This window comes from Vigna unguiculata, unplaced genomic scaffold (assembly GCF_037176805.1).
Source record: "Vigna unguiculata cultivar grain cowpea cultivar isolate G323 ecotype 2 unplaced genomic scaffold, ASM3717680v1 ptg000113l, whole genome shotgun sequence".
In the NCBI taxonomy this organism is placed as follows: Eukaryota; Viridiplantae; Streptophyta; class Magnoliopsida; order Fabales; family Fabaceae; genus Vigna; species Vigna unguiculata.
The window spans coordinates 13,984-34,372 of record NW_028196755.1 but is presented as its reverse complement, the minus strand read 5'-3'; the positions used below and the strand labels follow the sequence as shown (position 1 = coordinate 34,372).

The 20,389-nt window shown below is 45.4% G+C and overlaps 1 non-coding gene across 1 annotated transcript; it reads right to left on the bottom strand.

The window, feature by feature from the left end:
• Nucleotides 1-2,614: 2,614 nt before the first annotated feature.
• TRNAY-GUA (transfer RNA tyrosine (anticodon GUA)) lies at nt 2,615-2,697 on the bottom strand. The gene has a single exon. It is a non-coding gene; the product is annotated as a tRNA-Tyr (tRNA).
• Between the last annotated feature and the right edge of the window lie 17,692 nt (nt 2,698-20,389).

Sequence of the window (20,389 nt, the reverse complement as noted above, 5' to 3'; positions counted from 1 at the left end):
AAAGAGATTCCTGCACGGAGTAGTTACTTACAGAATCTCAACCTATTAAGGCTCGGTGCGGTACACGGAACATCTCAATAAAGACAGTAAAAGCAACTACTTTCAAGCATCTCGTAGTTGAGCGGTACTGCCCAGTTCCAACATGGACAAGGACTGCTGAACATGGATAGAACGAGAGTCGAACTCGCATGTCTCTCTCTCTTGCTATCCCCTTCCCCTGCTATGCTTCCTTCCTCCCTACCGATCAGTGAGCAGCACTACTGTTTTATCAGCGGTCTTCTCTCACTTAAAAGTCTCCCAGACCCGCCTTCTGTACTTGGAAACGAGCTAACAAACGTTAGCGAGCATATAAGAGGGCATGAAATAGCTCTACCGGGACTTCTCCTTATATATAGCTTTTAGATATATCTCAAGATAGCTTTGAACTACTTCCACGCAAGGAAAGATAGTACGTACTACCAATATCAGGGAAAGCAGACTGAGATACCGCTTGAAAAAGATAGATGACAGGTATGTGTTGAAGCATATCGAGAGAACGAGAACTGAAATGAACCATATCGAGCACTGGTCTCACTCTACAAGTTAAGTTCGATGAGCTCCTAGCGTACCTGTGCCTACTATCTACTTAGTGTGTGTGCTTAGGGAAAGCAAGTAAGCTGAGCAGTAGTGGGGTCAAGGGCGATCCCTTTCGCCTTTGAGCCTCTTCCTTCGAGGAGGAGATAGAATGGACCTGATAGACATGCCTAAGACCGGAGCCTGTCTTGTGAATCAAGTTCGAAGGGCCTATTCGTATTCATTTACGGTTCCCGTTTCATGACTAGATAATGGTTACCGAGCAAATAGCAGTTGAAAAGGCTGTAGCTGCATCAAAAGCGAAAAGAAAGGGTGGTCAATCCGATCCGATGATTCGCCCCTAGAAAGGGTGTGAGCGAGAGGCAATTCTTTCTCTTTTTTTTCTTATCTGGGAAGGCCAAGGGTAAGTCGGCATTTGCTTAAGATAGGGGTGTCCGCGGGTGGATCAGAATGAGTCCTGCGGTGCACCTTAAATATTGGTAAGTGGGACTCATTAGAGCGTATTGGTCTTTCAAGCACCTGGGGCTTCCTTCTTTGCCAATTCCAGTTCCGAGTCAGGTCGCACCAAGGCTTGTTGTTTTCCTAAATGCCTCAGGTTTTTTAATTCCGTATTCCTATGTCCGTGACCCAATATCCATCCAGCTTGTCAAGCTTTTTCGTTTCATCGAGTGGGCCTGCACATCACTAAAACGAGGATAAGCACCCCAACCTTAGCATCCTAAAAAGCAAAGTCAAATCCATTTTTGAAGAAAATAAATTCCTGATCTATTAAAGAAGTATCAAAAGAGTATCCTTTATTAGTATTAGTATTAGTACGACCACATCCATGATTCTGTCTTTGCGAAGATTGATTACTCACGGCACACACACTATATCTTCGATGATTTCCATTCCCCTTGGTTATATTCATTCCGTTAGGAATTCCCAAAATGAAGACGCGCCGGCTTCTCGCCTACTCCTACTACTCTTTCGACTTCTACTTTCGGCTTAACCCCAGTGCTTCCGTTCATAACTGCACCATACGGATTTTCAATGCGATAAGATCTTGTGAAGTAAGGTTTGAAGTGAGTGATCCCACTTCTGATGTAAGTGATGCTATGTGCTCTTATCTGTATGTTCTAACTGCTGTCCGTGCCCCCCTTTGCTCTGGGTTTTGCTTCCGAAAAGGGTCTTAGACCCCCGCTTGGGAAAAGCATGGTTCAGGTAATGTATCTACGCGAGCCTGGTTTAGTTTCTGTCCATGACAGGCCGAAAAACTTTTTTCAATCCATATGTAGAAAAAGGGACTTAGGCAAGCAAAAAAGGAAAGCATGTGGGCCTTTGAGTTTTTACCTTAGATTTAGATAAGGTCACTTCTTTTTAGGAAGTCTCTGTAAGGCTCTAGCGTATAAATAGCTTTCTTCTTTTTTTTTTTTGGAATGCCTTCGTCCGAATCTTTCAGGAGTCTGTGTAAGCTTAGCAGTTAAGAAAACTCCTATTGTCATATTCTCATAGGATTTCCAGTGCAAGCCCAGGTAAATCCCTTCCCATCATAGAAGGATGATATGTGTACGGGATCAAAAGGCGGATATGCTGGTTAAATGGTATCTTTCTTCTCCTTTTCTAAGATTATAACCTTAGCAAAACGGGTAGAAAACACTTTTCCAGTATATCTCAGCCGGTGTCTTGTATGGACACTGTTGTTGAGTTGGTTGGCTCCATAAAGGAGTCCTTCAATCGTCTTGTAAACCGTTATGTACCCCAGATTCAAACTATTCCCCTTGAACAAGGGATGAAGTTTGAACCAACCTGGAAAACTGTGCCGACCCACTCTTTAACTCAGAGGGTATGGATCGAAGAATTCGCAAGCCCCGTGCTACCGGCTGGAGCCAATATGCTGACGTTATCTTTATATCAATATAAATCTCCCGCACCTATCGGTACAGCATCCTCAAACCTTAGAAAAGATCCAATTACTACTAATACTAATGGGCTTTACTCAAGCTAAGCTATAGGATTTCTTTCTCCCCCTTTCTCTTCGAAGAAGTCTACAACAAACAAGTGGGAGAGGCAGGATTCGAACCTACGTAGAAAAACTTCAACAGATTTACAGTCTGTCGCTTTTGACCACTCGGCCACTCTCCCCTTCCCGGGCCGAGGCCCCCCTCCATCAATGGGTTCTAAGAAGGAGGGATAAAAACCTGAAATAAAGCTTATTGATTTGATTGAAGGGAACTCAGACTCTTTTTTAGCTTAGCTAGCGTTCCGCTAGTCAGTTCATAACAATCTCTGTACAAAGGGCAAAGCTTCTACGACAGCTCCCCCCTAGTCGCTTCTGGCGAAGCTGCGAGTTCATGAGCAAGTGAATTGAACGAACCAAGTTCCTAAACTAAAAAAGGGAGTAAGAAATAGAAAAAAAAGAAACAAGAAACTTCCCACTTTGGATGTCCCACGATTCTGCTAGTTTAGAAACTAAGGGGAAGGACAGGGGTCGCTAGGTCAGAAAAGCTATAACTCCAAATTCTCCCCAAGTAGGATTTGAACCTACGACCAGTCAGTTAACAGCCGACCGCTCTACCACTGAGCTACTGAGGAACAACGGACTTAAGTTAAGGAAGCCGACTCTCGTTCTTTGGACACCAACCTATGACCGAACAAAAAAGGGTTCGTCACTCTTTTTCACATACACCGGGATAAAAGGTTACGATAGCAAGCCCCTCCTCGGCCGGAGAGCCTCCAGGACAAGGGGGCGGCGGTCAACCATCCACTCTCGAGATTCATCTTTATCAATCGATCTCCGCGTCCTGCCAGTTCGCTAAGTAGACTCACTCTCCCGAGGGGCAACAATGGAACTATTCCTGCCAAAAACAAGGGACCTACTTCTCATCCTAGGAGTTAGCAGGTATGATTGCCTCTCTGTCTGTCTCTCCGAGTTTATACTACTAATTAATAAGTAGCACTTCTGCTATTCAATCATAGAATCGATTCCGATCAAGCTGAAAGATGAAAGAAAAAAGCCCTATATATATATATTTATTCTTTATTAGTAAGCTAGCGCCCTGCAATCAAAAAACAGCGCTAACGAGCAAGAAAAGGCCCCTTACTATACTATAGTAGTTAGTCTTTTTCAAACAAAGGAAAAATATCTGGGCAAAGACATACGCTCAACTCAACCAGAAAGCGACTACGTTCCTCGGCAGACAAATAGGTAGAACAACATCATATAATTGAATTAATAAAAAAGCACTACTTAAACCTTTCATTGAAATTATTATTATGATTCCATTAGTTGATATGGAATCGCTCAAAGTCAGAGCAAAAGTAATAATAAAATAACATAAAAAATAGAAGGGCTCTTGAATCGGTTTCGGTTGGCTTGGTTTCTTCATACAGCTGGGAAAAAAGACAGATCCTTCACTCTTTCTTTTGGACTTGATCCTCCCCGATTGAAAGCTACTTGAGCTTGCCTATTGGTCAAGTGGCCTGAAGCTCATCTAAGGATGTCAGTCATAGTTGCTTTCGCCCTTGGCCTGAAACTTCAACCTGCCATAAAAAAGTGGCATGATTCTAATTGCCCGATCCTATGGTTTAGAGGTGGAACGCGGATCCTGCTCCCGTGTGGTACGATCCGGCTTATACTTGTACTGATAGCACGGGTACTTTGCTTCCTTGTTGGCTTGGGGCAAATCCCTTCCCTACACTGAACGGAAGGTCGGTACTAGGAATCTATCAAAAAGATCTGGTCCGGGGAGCTATCTCACGAACTGAACTTCTGAATATTAGCTTTGCAACTACGTGCTTCGAACCTTTCCTGGGATTGTTGTGCCTGCTTGTCCTCATCGAATTGGAGAACTTTTTGGTACGCCCCTTCCTCTCTTCTTTTCGAAAAGTCAGACTCTGCTCAGGGAGTAATCTTAGATCGGGTCGTGCCCCCCCTTCCATCACCCTCGGGGGAGGAATCATTCCATTCAGCAGTCCTACGTGGGTCAGTGAATGTCTTTTATGAAAGGATTAGACGGTGACAACTAGTGCTGTGAACAATCCCTATCATCAAATCTCTGAGCTCAGGAAGTCAGGTTAAGACGTCGACTTATACAGGGTCTTGCCCGAGGAGATGAAAAAGAATTCCTGTCTTTAGAAGTCAATCCCACTAAACTACACTTGTACGCTTGACATGAAAAGTAGAGGCAAGCGGAGTCAAAGGCCTCACCTCAACAGGATAGAGGCTGCTCCTGGAAGCGGAAGAAGAAGTCCAGTATTGAACGGCAGGACTTGAAGCAGACCGGACACTCTCGCCTCACATGCTAATCTTCCGGTCCGCTGATCTACTGCATCGGAGAGCGTATCGCCTTACTATGAATTCTCTGACCCAGACTTGGTATCCATGTTAGGAAGTCAAAAACGCTCCTTGCCGCTGCACTAATTTCGTTCATCAGTCAGAAAAAGTCGGGATTCGATCTCCACGAAAGGCTAAAGGAACATAAAAAAAGCGAATCATCTTTCTCCACCCAATTAAGAACAAACTCCAAAGCAGTCAAAAAAGAAGGGCTTTGCCCCCCTTCAAAAAATAGATCAACAAAGATATCTTGCAAACCCTGTAAGGTTTCAACTTGTGAGTCTAGATGCCCCGGCTGAGAAAGTGAAGCCGTCTGGCAATACGTAATACTCCCCAAAGCGTTCCTTGAACAGGGTTTCAAGTCGAATATTCATTTATGAATGCAAAGCATAAAAGGCAAAAGTGAGATCGAGACCCGGATCGGGGAGATTCAATGCGGGTGGGCGCCCCCCTCTAAAAAGGGAATAGAGAACAACAACAGCTATGGGATAGATAAGAAACGAAAAAGAAAAAAAATCGATCTTTTTATCCATTTTACTTACATTCAAAAAAATCTTCCCTCCATACAGACTGAACCCCGTCAAGCCTGTAGGACTAGTGTTTTGACTATATAGAGATGTGGTTGGTTGTTGACCAAAAAAGACATGGGAAAAGGAAAGCACTCACTGAGTTACTTACGAATCAGAAAGATTGAGGCTGACTACGGCCTCAGATGATTAGGCGGGGACAGGATTCGAACCTGCAATCTTCAGGTCATGAGCCTGATGAGTTGACCAATTACTCTACCCCGCTTCTTCCCTCTTGAAACTGAAAACATATAGATTAGCAAATGAGACTGCCCACACTGAACACCAACCCAATCTCGAAGAGAATCAGTACACGAAACTACATATCCGCTGATCTATATGCCCTGACGTGAACGGCAGCTTTCAGTGAGTCTTAGTTTGATGATCGAACATTCTTTCATAACGCAATTATGTTTAATCATCGGTGCGAGAAAGACAAATAGGTCGGGCACTCTCCTCGCAGCGATCTTGTGCTGCCAATGGTTGGCGCTGATCTTAGTAGGACCAGGACGGCGTATTTGACACTTCAATCAAATACCCGCTCAGGATATGAGCGAAAATATACACCTGTTACAGTGTAACCTTCACCCACGCCCGTGGGTCTGAAGGACCTCCACAGACTGAGGTCACTAACCTCACATCTGAGTGTTTCCACTCATGACGCCTTTTCTCTAACGGCATTCTAAGCTCTCGATCCATACACGAGTTCTGGGTAGAATGGTGTCCAGGGGGTGGAAGAAAGATAGAAGACGAAGTAGGGAAGCCAGCCAACCCCTCTCCTTTTATAATGTCGAGCTACTTCATACCTTGTTCTATCAACAACACGCTACTTCGTTCCTCTCCCTATCAGTCGAGTATCTCCGCTCCTTACTCTAACAAGTATGCTTCTAAACTCCAAGCTCTAAAGAACCTGCAATGAAACATACCTCTCCCAGGTTCTATCAAAGAAGCTTCAATCCCTCTCCTTATAGAATAGAAATGCAACTACGTTCCTTTAGCGGTTAAGTAGGATTTATTCATATCATAATAGAAGGGATAGGTTTTAGTCCTGGTTCAAGGTGTGAAGAGAGAGGCTGTCCCAAAAGGACAGGTACAAGACGAAGTGGCAGAAAGATAGAAGTATTGCACCCTTCTATGCCTTTTTTTTTCATGCTGATTGAGTAGAAGAAGTCAGATAGAAGGACTAGTCCCTTAGGGAATGATCTTATCTGGCTTTAGACTCCTTTCAACGACACAAGGGACAAGGTTATGAAAGAGTTTGCCTAAGAAGCTTAAGGGCCCATGCCGCAACACAGCGCTCAAACTTTCAACTCAACGGCTGGCTTCGTCTTCACTTTCAAGCTGGAACAGAACGTAAGTTGACAACCTTTAGCTTCTACTACAACAACTATAGACCTATCCTTCCTACTTAACCGCTTAACGGCAGCTTTAGCCTTCCTGCCCTAACCCGACCTCTTTCTCCAATCGAAGACTTGCGTACTCTGAGACCGTTTGGGGGACCTGCTTGCCCTTCTTCCCTCTCGGAAAAGAACTCCGTCAAACAATTAATGCCTTTGATGCAACTAGCCGGGCGGGTGGAAGTCGACTGAGGAATAGGATCCTTTTTCCGTTCAGTAGTTCTGCACATCGGATTGTGCAGCCGAGGAAAAACCTCATATCCCATAGTGGTTGGATAGGCCGATCCTTATCCTGAAAAAGATAGCAAACTGAGTAGACGTTGAAATGAAAGAGTCTTCCTTCTGATCCCAAGGAATGCGCGTCTGATGGTATCGTATATAAGAGAAAAGTTTTCTCGTTATTCGGGTTCGGAAGACTTGAGCAATAGGTTTCGACTCGGTCAACTGTCTTGATGAAGATTGACTGACAACAAGAAATGACGTAAGTGATAGATAGAAAAGTACGCTAATCTTGAAAGTTTTCCATTTTGGAGAAAGCGGCGGGCCCAAGGAGCTCTCCAATCGTGCCTCGAAATGAGGCCGGAGAGTCGGTAACCTGGGATCGCCTAAGATCGAATGGAACTGTCTTTGATTAGATGGAAACAGATAGATAGACAGTGTGTAGTGATTTCTTTAATTGTAGTCAGTCTTGACTTAGTTCTAGATGTCCCCCAATCCCACATGTCTTTCTTGATGGGTAAACCCAACCAGCGATTTACAACAAACAAGTCTTTCTTCATTTTTTTTAGAGCAAGAAAAGAAGCGGAATGTCCGGTAAATTATGTCGAATGAAGCTATTGGAATTATTGGAACAGCACCCTTGCACCATCTATTCACTATTGAGTCTTTTTGTCTTCGTGATCCTCACCCTACTCGGATTGTACGTGTGGAACACGGTGCAAAACCAACGCCACACCTACCACCTCTTGATTGCGTTAACTGAAAATAGGGTGCCCTTCCGGTGGGAATGGAAGTGGAATAAGCACATACTTGAGACTTTCCCTTCCCAAGCCCAACAACAGGAAGCGACGAGAACATAAAATCGTGAATGAAAGAGCGTGACGAGACTTTCTCAATTCGAGATGTTAGAAGGTGCAAAATCAATGGGTGCCGGAGCTGCTACAATTGCTTCAGCGGGAGCTGCTGTAGGTATTGGAAAGTGATGCCTTTTCTTCTTGACTTTCTATGTTATTCTTAGGTTCATTCTCCCTTTGGATTTAGAAGTGAAAGTCTTTTGCTTCTATCTAACAAGGCCCAAGTTACAGCGGGCTCTTTCTATTATGAAATGGTTCATCTTTTTCTGTTTATTGGTTAGTTTAGTATATAGGATTTCTACCTTCTTTGATTTGATTTTACTTCATTCCCCCTTGACTTTTCTTCCGCTCGATCCGAGCAGCTCTGGAGTCAGCTCAGGACGGACATAAAAAGGGAATTTATTGACAAATTGGACTTGTTGTTTCACCCCAACCCAAGACGCCATTCTGTTTCGCCTCCAAAACCAATTCCCAACTGGGTGGAAGAGGTTGATCTTCCAACCGAGGATCAAAACGATACCATAAACGATCTTAGAGATAAGTGTGCGATTCTAGAAGAATCCTTCTCTAAAAACCAATCAAGAGACCGCTTTACATGGCAAGATATCGCACAACGCCTCGTTTTGGAGGGGAAGGGAACGACCGCTGAAGTGGGTGCCACCAGGGAAGACTTCCAACGTCTGCTTGGAGAATTCAAAAATCCAGGAGAGAGCGACGTCTATCTTCGGGTTTGAAAGGCCCTGGAGAAGCATAGACGCTGAGGCACCTTTTATTACTCAAGGATGGATAAACTTGGTTGAAACAGGCATTGTTGGTCTGGCTGCTGGTCTAGCGATCCCTCCTAGCCGCCTAGAGTGCAGCCTGCCTGTTGAAGATCGTAACGTTTGTAACTCAGTGCTCCATACGGGGAAAATGAAAACAGAATTCGTTCGGATCCTCCCACATGTTCAATCTTTTTTTAGCGGTTTACCCAGAGATCTTTATCATTAATGCAACCTCCATTTTGCTCATTCATGGAGTTGTATTTAGTACCTCTAAGAAATATGATTATCCACCGTTAGTCAGTAATGTGGGTTGGCTTGGATTACTTAGTGTTGCGCGCCTAGGAGGGCAGCGCGCTTTGGGATGCGGAGGAGCGAAGCAGCTCGAACGAATGAATGTGAGAGGAGCGAAAAAAGCCCAGCTCCCTAACCTAATGCGGCACCGGGTTCGGACCGCAGGGAACCGTAGCATGGGAGGATGTCTAATCCTTTTGCAGCCGCAAGGCTGGCTAATCGTACGCAGCTGGCTCGAAGACCCCTGGTTCTGGAAGGCACATGAGTCCGAACGCTATGTTGAATGTGCGACCGACACTACACTACGTAGGTACCTGTGCAGGCGAGGCGTCGGTCGGTCCTAGAAACGGCGGCAGCGGCGCGAGGAGTTAACGACCGGACGTGCTGCAACCTAGGGATCACCAGGCAGCTCTTTCGCTCTATAGGGATCGGGAGGGCATAGCACAATTCTTCTTGGAGGAGGGTTGGTTTGCCCGGGTGACTGATCCTGCCATAATGTACTCCTACCTACACGCACCGGCAACCGAAGTCGAGCATACATACGACGATCTTCATGCGTGAATAGCCGGGAGGAGAGAAAGGGCGGTAGATGATAATGAAAAAGGGCGCCGCGTCTGGACGGGCGGAATGGATGAGCGAAAGGTGCCATGGAGTGAGGAATATCCCGAGTCTCCTGTAAGACAACTAAATGCACCTCGAGGTGCTGCCGAGGAACTGGGGGACCTTCTCGAGCACAGGATAGGCAATTGAGAGATAGAGCTAGCCTATTCGTTATGGGGAATCAATGCTCCGGGCCGAATAGAGCTTACCTCCGGCACCTGGCTTTATCCGGCGCATATTAGCTTAGCTGCGCTTAATAGGCCGGCTTCCTCTCTGGCGGCCACTTTCCTCCTTACCTTACCCACGCTACACTCCCACTCCAAGCTACGCCTTGCCAGCTGAGCAAGATGCATTGCGATTTCCTCTTCTGTGGACGCACCGGAAGGAATATGATCCAGGACGAGAAGATAAAGACTTTTTTTTATGGCGGGCTTTCTCTCGTAAAGCCAAAGACGCCCCAAGACAAGGGGGAAGGGGACATGATCAATAGAACCTGGCTGGATCAGGGCTGGGATAGTGACGCCCATTCCTAACAAGTTTCGAAAAGGTTCGCTCATGCTGGAGGGAGCATCCCCACTTAGTGATCGGTCCGCTAGTTCGCGCAAATCCGAATAAGTTATCACGGACGAGCCACATGCAGGGAAACTTGCACGTGTGGTTCTGGCCGGGCTTTCCTGAGGTATCTAATAACCTTGCTTCTGCTCGCCGCTGGCGCACCTCTCCTAACTATTGCCCATTTATTCCGGAATAATCTTTTTAGGAGGGACAATTTTACATATTTCTGCCAAATCCTTCTATTATTAAGTACGGCTGGTACCATTTCGATGTGTTTCGATTCTTCCGAACAAGAGAGGTTTGATGCTTTTGAATTCATTGTATTAATTCCACTTCCTACTCGCAGTATGCTCTTTATGATCTCGGCTCATGATTCAATCGCCATGTATTTAGCTATTGAGCCTCAAAGTTTATGTTTTTATGTGATGGCAGCATCAAAAAGAAAGTCTGAATTTTCAACGGAAGCCGGCTCGAAATATTTGATCTTAGGTGCATTTTCCTCTGGAATCTTACTGTTTGGGTACGACCGGACAACTACCGATATCTAAAAATCTCCTTTCTTAGCTTAGAATGTTGTTCAATATATATCGTAAACTATCGGATCGGGTATTACTTAGATGTGAAACTTGCAGACCTCATTGGTGATCTTACGGGGGGAACGAAAGAAAAAAGAATATATAGACTTGTAGAGACCCTCTATGTAGTTGTCTATCTGAGGCGATCGATCTACATCTTTCCTCATAGCCCTGGGTGGGGCTGTGTCTCGATCTCCTACGTGCGAAATCTGAGGGACTAGTTCCTATGGAGATTCCCCTTGGTCTAATTCCACGCCTTATGACGTATTTGAACTGGGAGGCCTGGCGTAAAGTGAAGATTGAGGGAAATAGATAAAAATTCCCTTCTGGGGTATTCCGAAGGTGTAACCTAGGCAACGAAAGAAAAAGGGGCCCGATACTTCAACTAGAGGAGCGACCAGTTGGTTCACCAAACCCCGACCCAGCGTCACACGTTCTCCAGGTCCGAAGGGATCCAGTGCCCAACTACCGACTCCTTCCGGAATTGCGTTATCGGAGCCGAGCCAGGAATGGCCGTTAGTGGACACCCACCACTTTTCACCGGTTAGAGAGGCCCTCTTTAATACATTAAGAAAAGATGTTCACAGGGGCCAGAAAGACTCGGTCATAGGAACTTAGACCGCCTACGCGCTGGTAAACGAAAACCACCTCGACCGGATCAGAGTAAACAACAATGTCGAATCAGGCCGCCCCTTGCCTTGAATTCACAGGCGGCCACCAGCTTTCCCAAAATCAATAAGGGGAGATCTGCTGCTTACTGCTCACGGAAACATCCGACCTATACTATAGTAAAGTCGTCCGCGTATCTTTCTGATATCAGATATCTAATAGCGATCAAAGGGTAGAACTCATGCTTTGAGTTTGCTGACTTGATTGATCAAGTCTGTCTGTCCTGTCTTCTTTTCTTTTTTAAGGAATTTAAAGAGAGGAATCCACTGGCCTTAGCTCATATACCCGTAGCTCATTGGGCAGATTGCTTTGAATAGCAAAATAGTAAAGATCAGAGTCGACATTCTTGGATTAGGCTGGTGCTATTTCTTATTTTTTTTTAATAATAAGGAGAAAGGCTGCCTTAGGTTTAGTTTAGGAGTTTGAGTTCTCTCTGCTTTCATAGCCTAGTTTCGTAGCCTTGGTGCCTAGCCTTTTCTGATCCCGGGAGAATAAAGAATAAGAATGGCTGTTCTTGAATCAGCTGTGAAAGACGCTCTTGCCTCAGTTGATGTTGGTGGAATAGATCTGTACACTCATACTAGAAGTGTACCATGGCAGGCAAGCAAGGAAGGCAGTCTAGTAATCCAGTCGATGGGCCCCTTTTTCCTTCCTCACCCTTTCTTTCTCTTTCTGGGACTCTCTATTTTCGCTTTCAACTAATTCTGTTCGGGAACCTGTCTTCCACGCCACCTGTGGTTTCCGAGCATGGTCGTTCTGCTTTGGACATGTCTGCAACGTCTCCAGCTTTCTCCGGGCGAGGGCCTGAAGCAAGGCAAAAATCGAGCATCGAAGTGAGCATATAAGAAGAAGTGCTTAAAACGAAGTAAATGGTTCAACATGAATTACTTTCTGGAAGCAGGCTATGCCGCCACACCCCCCCTGTGAAAGAGGGCTACGCAGCTGATTCGGTTAATCACATGTCAGAACAACCGCTAGGGATCTTTTTTTCATTACCAAAACGGAGGTCACCCTTTTTCTTTCTTTGCTCAGCTCTTCTTTTGGAGTGAACCCGAGTCTAATAAATCATTTTTTTTTTAAATTGTCCATGTCTGCGTGTTCTTCTGTACGGCCATATGACAAGTCATTTGCGAACATTTCGGGAACCTTTGGTGGTCTTTTTGTTCCAAACATCGCATCCAGTATTGCTGGTTCCTTTTTAATTCAAAGAGCTAGCTCATTAGCTATCTGTGAGCGGGGCTTGTTGAAAGCATCTACTCGAGTGTTTCGATAAACTTACCAGTCATCTCAACATTCCAAATTCCTATCTTTCTAGCCAGCAGCCTATTACGTAAACAGCTTTGTCAACTAAGACATATACATTGTAAAATAAATCCTTTGGCCAGGTTCAGTAAAGATAAATCGCAGGATAAACCGTGGGGAGATTAGTGAAGCTAACGATCGATATAAGCTCAAACAATTCCCAAGCACAACAATAGCAATAGCTGCAGCTTGAAAAGCGAAGGTAGTTCTTGGGACCTTCACATTCACAAGAGATCAATGGATAAGGTAGTTGTTATGGAGTCATGAAAGAGCCGATTGTCTGATGTGCTCGTCAGGTAGGAAGGAGATGACCATCGTGCTGATTCGGGGAAAAGACTGAAAAGAAGCTCTCTCGAATGAAGACCGTGCTCCCTTCTTTATAGGGAGGAGATCTTCTGCCCGCGGCTAAGTAGAGAAGAGAAAGGGGTCTTTGGTTCTCCCCTAAGGCTGGAGAGGCTCTTCCCGCTAAGAAATAGAATCATGTTATATCTACGCCATGATATCAATCAGGTGGTTTAGAACTAAATTCATATGGGTTCATCTTCCGCTTCTGGTAGAGAAGTTGAACAAATGGTCTCTGAGCTTTCGTCCCCGTATCCCATTCTTGGCCTTCAGCCGGCTTTGATCTACCCATATATTCTTCCTTTCATGGGGCTATCTCTCTACGCTAAGCTGGCAAAAGGGCTTTCCGAGGAAATGGGTGTAGAGGAGCTCGTGTATCTTTAGTCATAGGGCTCACCCCTCAAGACCCTTGCTTCTCTGTCAGCTTCTTGTCTCGGAGTCTATTCTAACTACCTCTCTGCGGGACAGACAGCTGGAGGAGCACTTTCCGAGCGCTTGGCCAGGGGTTCTTCATCTATCAAGAGAGGGTTCCCGGTAATCAAGCTAGAAGTTCATTCCTCCCTTGCTTTGAAAACTTCTTAGCTTAGGAAGTCTCTACTCAGACGGGGATGGGTTTTGTTGATCCAGGTCGTACTCTATTGACTCAAGAAAAGTAGGTTTAGAAGGTGACACCTCCGCTAATTGTCAAATCGCGTCTATCGGATAACTACTTTAATCAAAATTATCAGGTTCCTCAATGCTGGCAAAAGAGCTTTGAGACTTCCCGCCCGAGGATAGAATGTGAATCAATAATGAATGCGATGATCAAAGAAGCGGCTAGACATAGGTCAAAGGTACAACCGCTACCGCCAGTAGGATTTCCTTGCTTTACTAACGAGCTAACCTACGAACCGCTCCGTGGGCTACGCGAAGGGACGAGTTAAGGAACAAGAGTAAAAGACGACGTGGACGTCATACTACACAACACAAGCAAAGACAGGAGGCCATTTACAGAAGGGCGCGCCTTACGTGCCACTACCAACCCTCACAAGCTTGCTAGCCCTTCTTTTTAAGCTGTGGAGCGTACCAACTTTGATTAACATCGAGTTGTATGTTTCGCTGCTGTCTAATGAGGCGCAGCATCGGTCTGTCCAAGGGACTGGATCCCAAGGCTCTTCTTAGTCTAACATGATTGTTGTAACCCCTTATTCTCTTCTAATGGGGGTTGCTCATTGGATTTTGATGGAATTCAGTGACAGTCCACCCCTTAGGTCATACCAAGGTGCCCTCCCCTACCTATAGATCAGACTTGCTGAAAAGAGCAGATGAAATTCTATTGTGGGTGGTTGCTTGTAAGGTTTGAAGCCTTGCTTGATCGGTAACCGGTGCTCGACCAGATTCCTATCAAGGCCAGGCATTTATGAAGACTCCCAAGTAAAGCAGTCTTTGTATTCTTGCAAAGATTGACAATCGCTTCGGCCATTTCACTAGATAGGTTCTTACTGACATATGTGGGCCGAGGTTCTGCTTTTGCCTATAGGTTGACTTCGATCACATCATCTTGAACTTCTGATCGTATGTCGTACAGCTTTTCTGGTGCTTTGGGTGTAAGTCCTCTAATGTCAGCTCTCTGGAAGGCCAATCGAATCTCTGCTTGATTGGCCGTAACTGCATGATCGATCTCAAGAGGATTCCCATGTAGATCTATGAAACTACAGCCGAACCAAATGCTTTCTTCTTCATTTTACTGGTTGTTCGGCACTCCATCTCCATACCAGTCTAGCATCACTGACTTGTTTGTGTCGTCGAGGCCCGATCGACTGGTGTCTTCGACGGGGCTTCAATAGCGGCGATCGGTCGATCAGACCGAAAAACCTGATTTGAAGATCGCCCTTTGAATAGTAATAAGCATCAGCGTAGACTTCCGCTGCCTTGGCTTCGTATTCAAAGGGCCTTGGGTCCGCGGGGAAAACTTTAACGTAATTGTTATGCCATAGCATGATGCACTGGTTGAGGCTCGATGGTACACACATCTTCCTGTGTATCCATTCTCTTCCCAAGAGTACGTTGTACTGCACTGGGGCGTCGATCACATCAAATTGGGTAAGGCTTCTGTAATCGCCGATCTTGACCTCTAAGAGAACCGTGAAATGGAATTTGACCTGTCTTGCAGTACGCTAAGGAATATTATTAGTTAGACAGAAATCTAAAGTGCGCATATGTACTATAGCTGCAAACGAAAGAAAATGGATCCTTGTTCGGGTGTTCTGGTGGTGTCCCCGTCTGGTCTACTATCGTCTCTTCACCGCCGCTAGACTACTTTAGCCCCCCAAATGGCACAACCACAGTTGCTGGCTTGGCTCCCTCTTGCCTCTATTTCCAACTGGCGAAAGGCCGAGTCAATTCAATTGACGGAACATGTATCATTAGGTATTGATCTAAGCTTAGAACGGGCTAAGAGGGTAGCCCACGAGCGAAGAACTTGCTGGGATCGAAGAACATCCTGAGCATAGGCTCGTAAGAGGGAAATGAATAGATGAGCTCCCCTTGCCTTGAAAAAGGCCAGCCGTTATAGTATATATTCTTTTCACACCGGTGCTTTTCTTCAAAAAAGGCATTCTACTTTGATCAAACCCTGCTCCTTCTTGCTTGAGCGTATATACAGGCTTCTTACTACTACTATGGGTTGGTAACGGCATCCCTATCCATATCTTTATGCACGAACGAAAGGGTTTCACCCGTTCCCGGAAATGATCATTTTTCTGAGCTTTACTCCACAGGTATTATTTATAAAGTCTAACCAGTTCCTATTCTTTTCACCGCCCCTTTTTAGTGAAAAGATGGTTTATTCGCTATATAGCGATCATTTCGTATATGATCTCTTTTCTTCTCAGGCTATTGGCTTTTTATCAAACTTGATAAGATGAGTCAGTACGTTCCGCGGTTAAAGACGAATCCGATCTTTAGAATGATTTCCAGCTTTCAACCACCGGTTTCTTATTCAAAACTATGCCAGAGACTCCTCCAATCAGATACTTAGCTGGTCACTCAGGGGGCCTTTGGGAACTTATCCAGCCGGCCCTATCTTCAAGTCAGTCGATTCGAAAGTTGGTTCAGCTTCACTGTAAAATGCAGGTAGAAAAACGCGGATTTAGATGCACCCAATGCAAACTATAGCTATTGATATCTCCTAGACTACTACATCGTAGAGTTGCTATCCGGAGTTAAGAAGGAAGCGGATCCCTAACAACTATCATGCGCTAGATAGGCGCATGGCATGGCTCTTACTGAATTAGCTAAATTTCATCCCAGGAGGGATGCACTTTTTCTCTTTGATGATGGCCGATCATAATTCTTTCTTCCCCTCATAGAGTCGACAGACTAAGCTCCAGGTCTTATTGTAAAATATTCCCTAAATATATTACTGCGCGGTTAGTCTCGCTACCTCTTTAGTTGTCGCCCCCTACTTGCTCATAATGAACTAGAATTTCCCCCTCCCCTTTATGGCTTGCTGCTTGCGATAAGTGTAGCTTTTTTCTTTCGATTCTGTGGCTGAAGGTTTTTATCCCTTGAGTTGTTTATGACCAACTTACTGGGAAGCTTCGCTTGGGAGACAGATGCAAAAGGAGGTGATCTTGTTGCTGACCGAGTCTTAACTTCACTCCTGGCTCTCGAAATGCTCAATTGGGCTTTCCACTGATTCCTATCAACCAAGGCTGCAAGTGCGTGCTGTTGGCGGTCTACTTCCATTTGGGAAAGTCACAGGCTCCCATTGGCCACGAGGTTCGTTATTATAGACTGCATCAGTGGCCTTTGATCCACATCCTTAGCCGATAAAAAATCAGTCCGCGAAGAAGCAAGGAGGAGGCGATGATGTGATTCCTTATGTACCCGTGTCTCTGTGTCGCTTGAAAAGTCTACCTCTGAATCTGTTGACCCATCTGTATCTGTGTCTTCTTCTAAGTCGGTTGACCCCGGTCTTGTTCGAGTTGTTTTTGATATTCCCCGCTCGGCCGAGTGTAGGCCGAAGCAAATGCTTAGATGAGAAGAAGTCAGAGCAAAAGGAAGAACAAGAGGAACAAAGAAGTATCTTCAACTCCTCTAGAGGATGAGGAAGTGATGGGGACGACGATGCTCGTGCAAGATAAGATGACGACTGGCTGACTTACCGAACGGACGGACACTTTGATCTTGATCGTGCAAGATAAGTCGCAATGAAGGAATATCGTCAACGCAGCTGGAGCCGCTAGATCCCACAGCAAGTATCCTCAGTCGGCGAAGCCTGGAATGGGTTGTCCGTTTTCGCTTTAAGGGCGCCCTTTGGCTTTCTTACCACTTTAGGCGGGACGCATAGCAAGAAGATTCCGGGAAGGGCCAATAGCTCACTCACGGTACACGATTCAATTAGCCTTCCATTACACCCACCTCATTCAATTATGGAGGTGTAATATAAGAATTGGGCTTTATAAGCCGCCTATTTCGCGCGTGAGAGCTTTCTATGCTTAGCGCTAGGAGTGGCTGGTGCACAAGTCAGAAATGGGAACAAACTGAGCGCTCCTCTCGGGTTCAACCTGTAGATGGTCCAAAGAAAAGTAGATCTGAGGCAATGGATCTGGATACTCCAAACACTACTGAAACGGCGGCGACTGGTTCCCAGTCCCGTCGAGCGCCATGAAAACATGAAGTTGAAACTGCCGGGGGCTTGGGAACCCCCGGACAGTTCAATCTCTCATCGATCTGGTGAGACTTGAAGATCCCGACGTTGTTTTCCTTATGGAGACTCGGATCCGGTCCCGAAAGGTAGATGACGTCAGAAGAATAACGAAGTTTAAGAATGGTTTATGTGTTGACCCTTGTGGCAAGAAGGGGGGTCTAGCATTGTTTTGGAAAGACGAGGTTGACTTACGCATTTTTTAGTATTCCACTGGCTTTGTGGATGCTGTGATTGAGAGTCACGATCCGGCTAAGCGTTGGCCTTTAACTGGATTCTATGGACATCCCCAAGCCTCGCAGAGAAAACATTATTGGCAACTCGAAGACTAAGCAACCAGTCAAACCTCCCATGGCTCTCTCTTTATCGGTGATTCTAATGAGATTCTGCACATTAGTGAAACGACAGGGTCGGAAGATCGAGCCCCGAGTTTCATGCGAGCCTTCAGAGAGGCGTTGGTAGACTGTACCCTACATGATCTTGGGTATATGGGACATGCTTTCAAATGGTCAAATCGAAGAAAGGCCGGCGGAGAAGTACGAGAGCGCGTAGATCGAGCTACGGCTTCTGGGTTGGTGTGAGTTATTTTCCCTAGCTGTGGTCAAACATCTGGTAGCCTCTACTTCAGATCATGATCCTATACTACTTCATAGTCAAGGTCAACCAAGGGTATCCAGGCCCCAGAAGAAGTGATTTCGATTCGAGTCGATGTGGCTGAGCCACAGCGAGTGCGAGGAGGTTGTCACTACAGCTTGGAATAGCCTAGTTAATGGATCAGCCCTTTATCGAGTCAGTCAAAAGATTCAATCGTGTCGTACTAATCTTAATCTTCGACTCTGGAACAAACACTCGTTTGGACATATTCAACGTTCTTTATAACAGAAGAAGCAAGAGTTGGCTTCAGTTCGGCACAGGGCAGACTCAACAGATACCCAAGAGAAGGAGAGGCAGTTGTCGAGGGAAATTAATCACCTGTTGGAGCAAGAAGAATTGATGTGGAGACAACGTTCAAGGGCGGTCTGGCTTAAGGCAGGTGACAGAAAGACTGAAGACTTCCATAAAGAAGCCTCCCAGCGACAAAAACGTAATAGTATACATGGCATTCGGGATGCTTCGGGAGAGTGGCAGACGGATCCAGGAAAAGTCAATTTTAGTGGATTACTTCAGAAATCTTTTCACCATAAGCAACCCACCACATGTAAATGCTTTCACCGAGAATATCGAGAGGCGAGTTACGGCAGATATGAACTCAAACTTATTCATTCCTTGCACTGAAAGACAGAATATCGCTTTAAAGCAAGGTACGAAGGAACTCTTGCTATGAAGATTGAAGATGCTCGACCGGTATGAAATCGCTCGAACGAAGTGAGAGGGATGTGAGCTCGACTGAAAGGAGAGGGACGGTAGGAGGAATGGAATATAATTCTTAAGGTTGCCCTAGGCATTACTACTAATGGGCTTTACTCAAGCTAAGCTATAGGATTTCATTTCCTTCCCCAAGACTAGAAAAAGAATACGTACTATCGGGAGAGCTACTCCGTTCCTTCTTCTAACGAGCAATCAAAGTCAGTCCTGCGCTTCTTTCCCACGGGAGACTCCATCTTTCTCTCTTTCTTTAAATACTGAGCTGACTTGGCTGTAAGCGCTTACGTTACGCTTGCTACAAGTAAACTTCCTGTGAGCGAATAAATCGAATTTCAGTTGCAGAATCAAGGCGTTAGCACAGGCTCTATCAAGACCTCTCCAGAGAATGCTGTCTTAAAGGTAGCAGTCCCAAGGGAAGGACTGTAACAGCTGTCGAATGAGACTTTCTTTTTAGTACCGGAGAATCAAGGAACGTAGGAAGTGAGATTTCAAACCTACCTCGCTACGCTTTCTTGCTGCTTTTGAATAGAACCAGGACCTCGATGTCACTAAGCAAAAACTCGTTTTTTCACGGGTAGGAAGACCCGGTGAGAAACCTCGATTCTCAATAGTCCATGATTCTCGTGGATTTGTAGCTCGAACAGAGGAGCGGTGAGCAGATAGCAGCTCGAGTCAATACCTTCGCCTATTATTATATTATTACGGAACTGAAGGAATTAATTATATTACTGAACTGGTCCGTTGCTTGTTTCCTTTCCTATCCTATGGTTTAAGGCTCACTGAACTGTCCTACGAGAAAGATTAAGATCTAATCGTTAGCTATAGGCTTGAGCGCTGCTTCATCTGCACCCTTGCTTGTAAGGAATCTATCTTATTAATGAAACCCTAGGGACACTTTGCCTTAGATAAAGAATTCCCTCTCTAAAGCTTTGGTACGTAGGAAGTGAGACTGAAAGGAGAGTCGCTTAGATAATATGCCTCGACCGGAAGACTCAGGGATTCTTCATTCAGGTCTAGACGTAGCCTTCTTTAAATGTCATGCCAGTTAAGGTAAGCTCTCCGTGGATGCCATTACTTGACTCAATCTATCCGGGTGATCGAAGGCGTATCGCGATCGACGCTTCTTATACGTTGCTTCGACTGCTGTGTACATCCCCAGCCAATAAGAGGAGTGGGTACCATACTCGCTAAGAGGGGATAACAGCGGCTCCGCGCCCCCTAACTACTTAAGACCTTAAAGAGGTGGTTGACGTTCGTAAGGCATAGATCGCTGATTCTCTTAATTTAATTCTTTTAAACTACGCGCTAGACT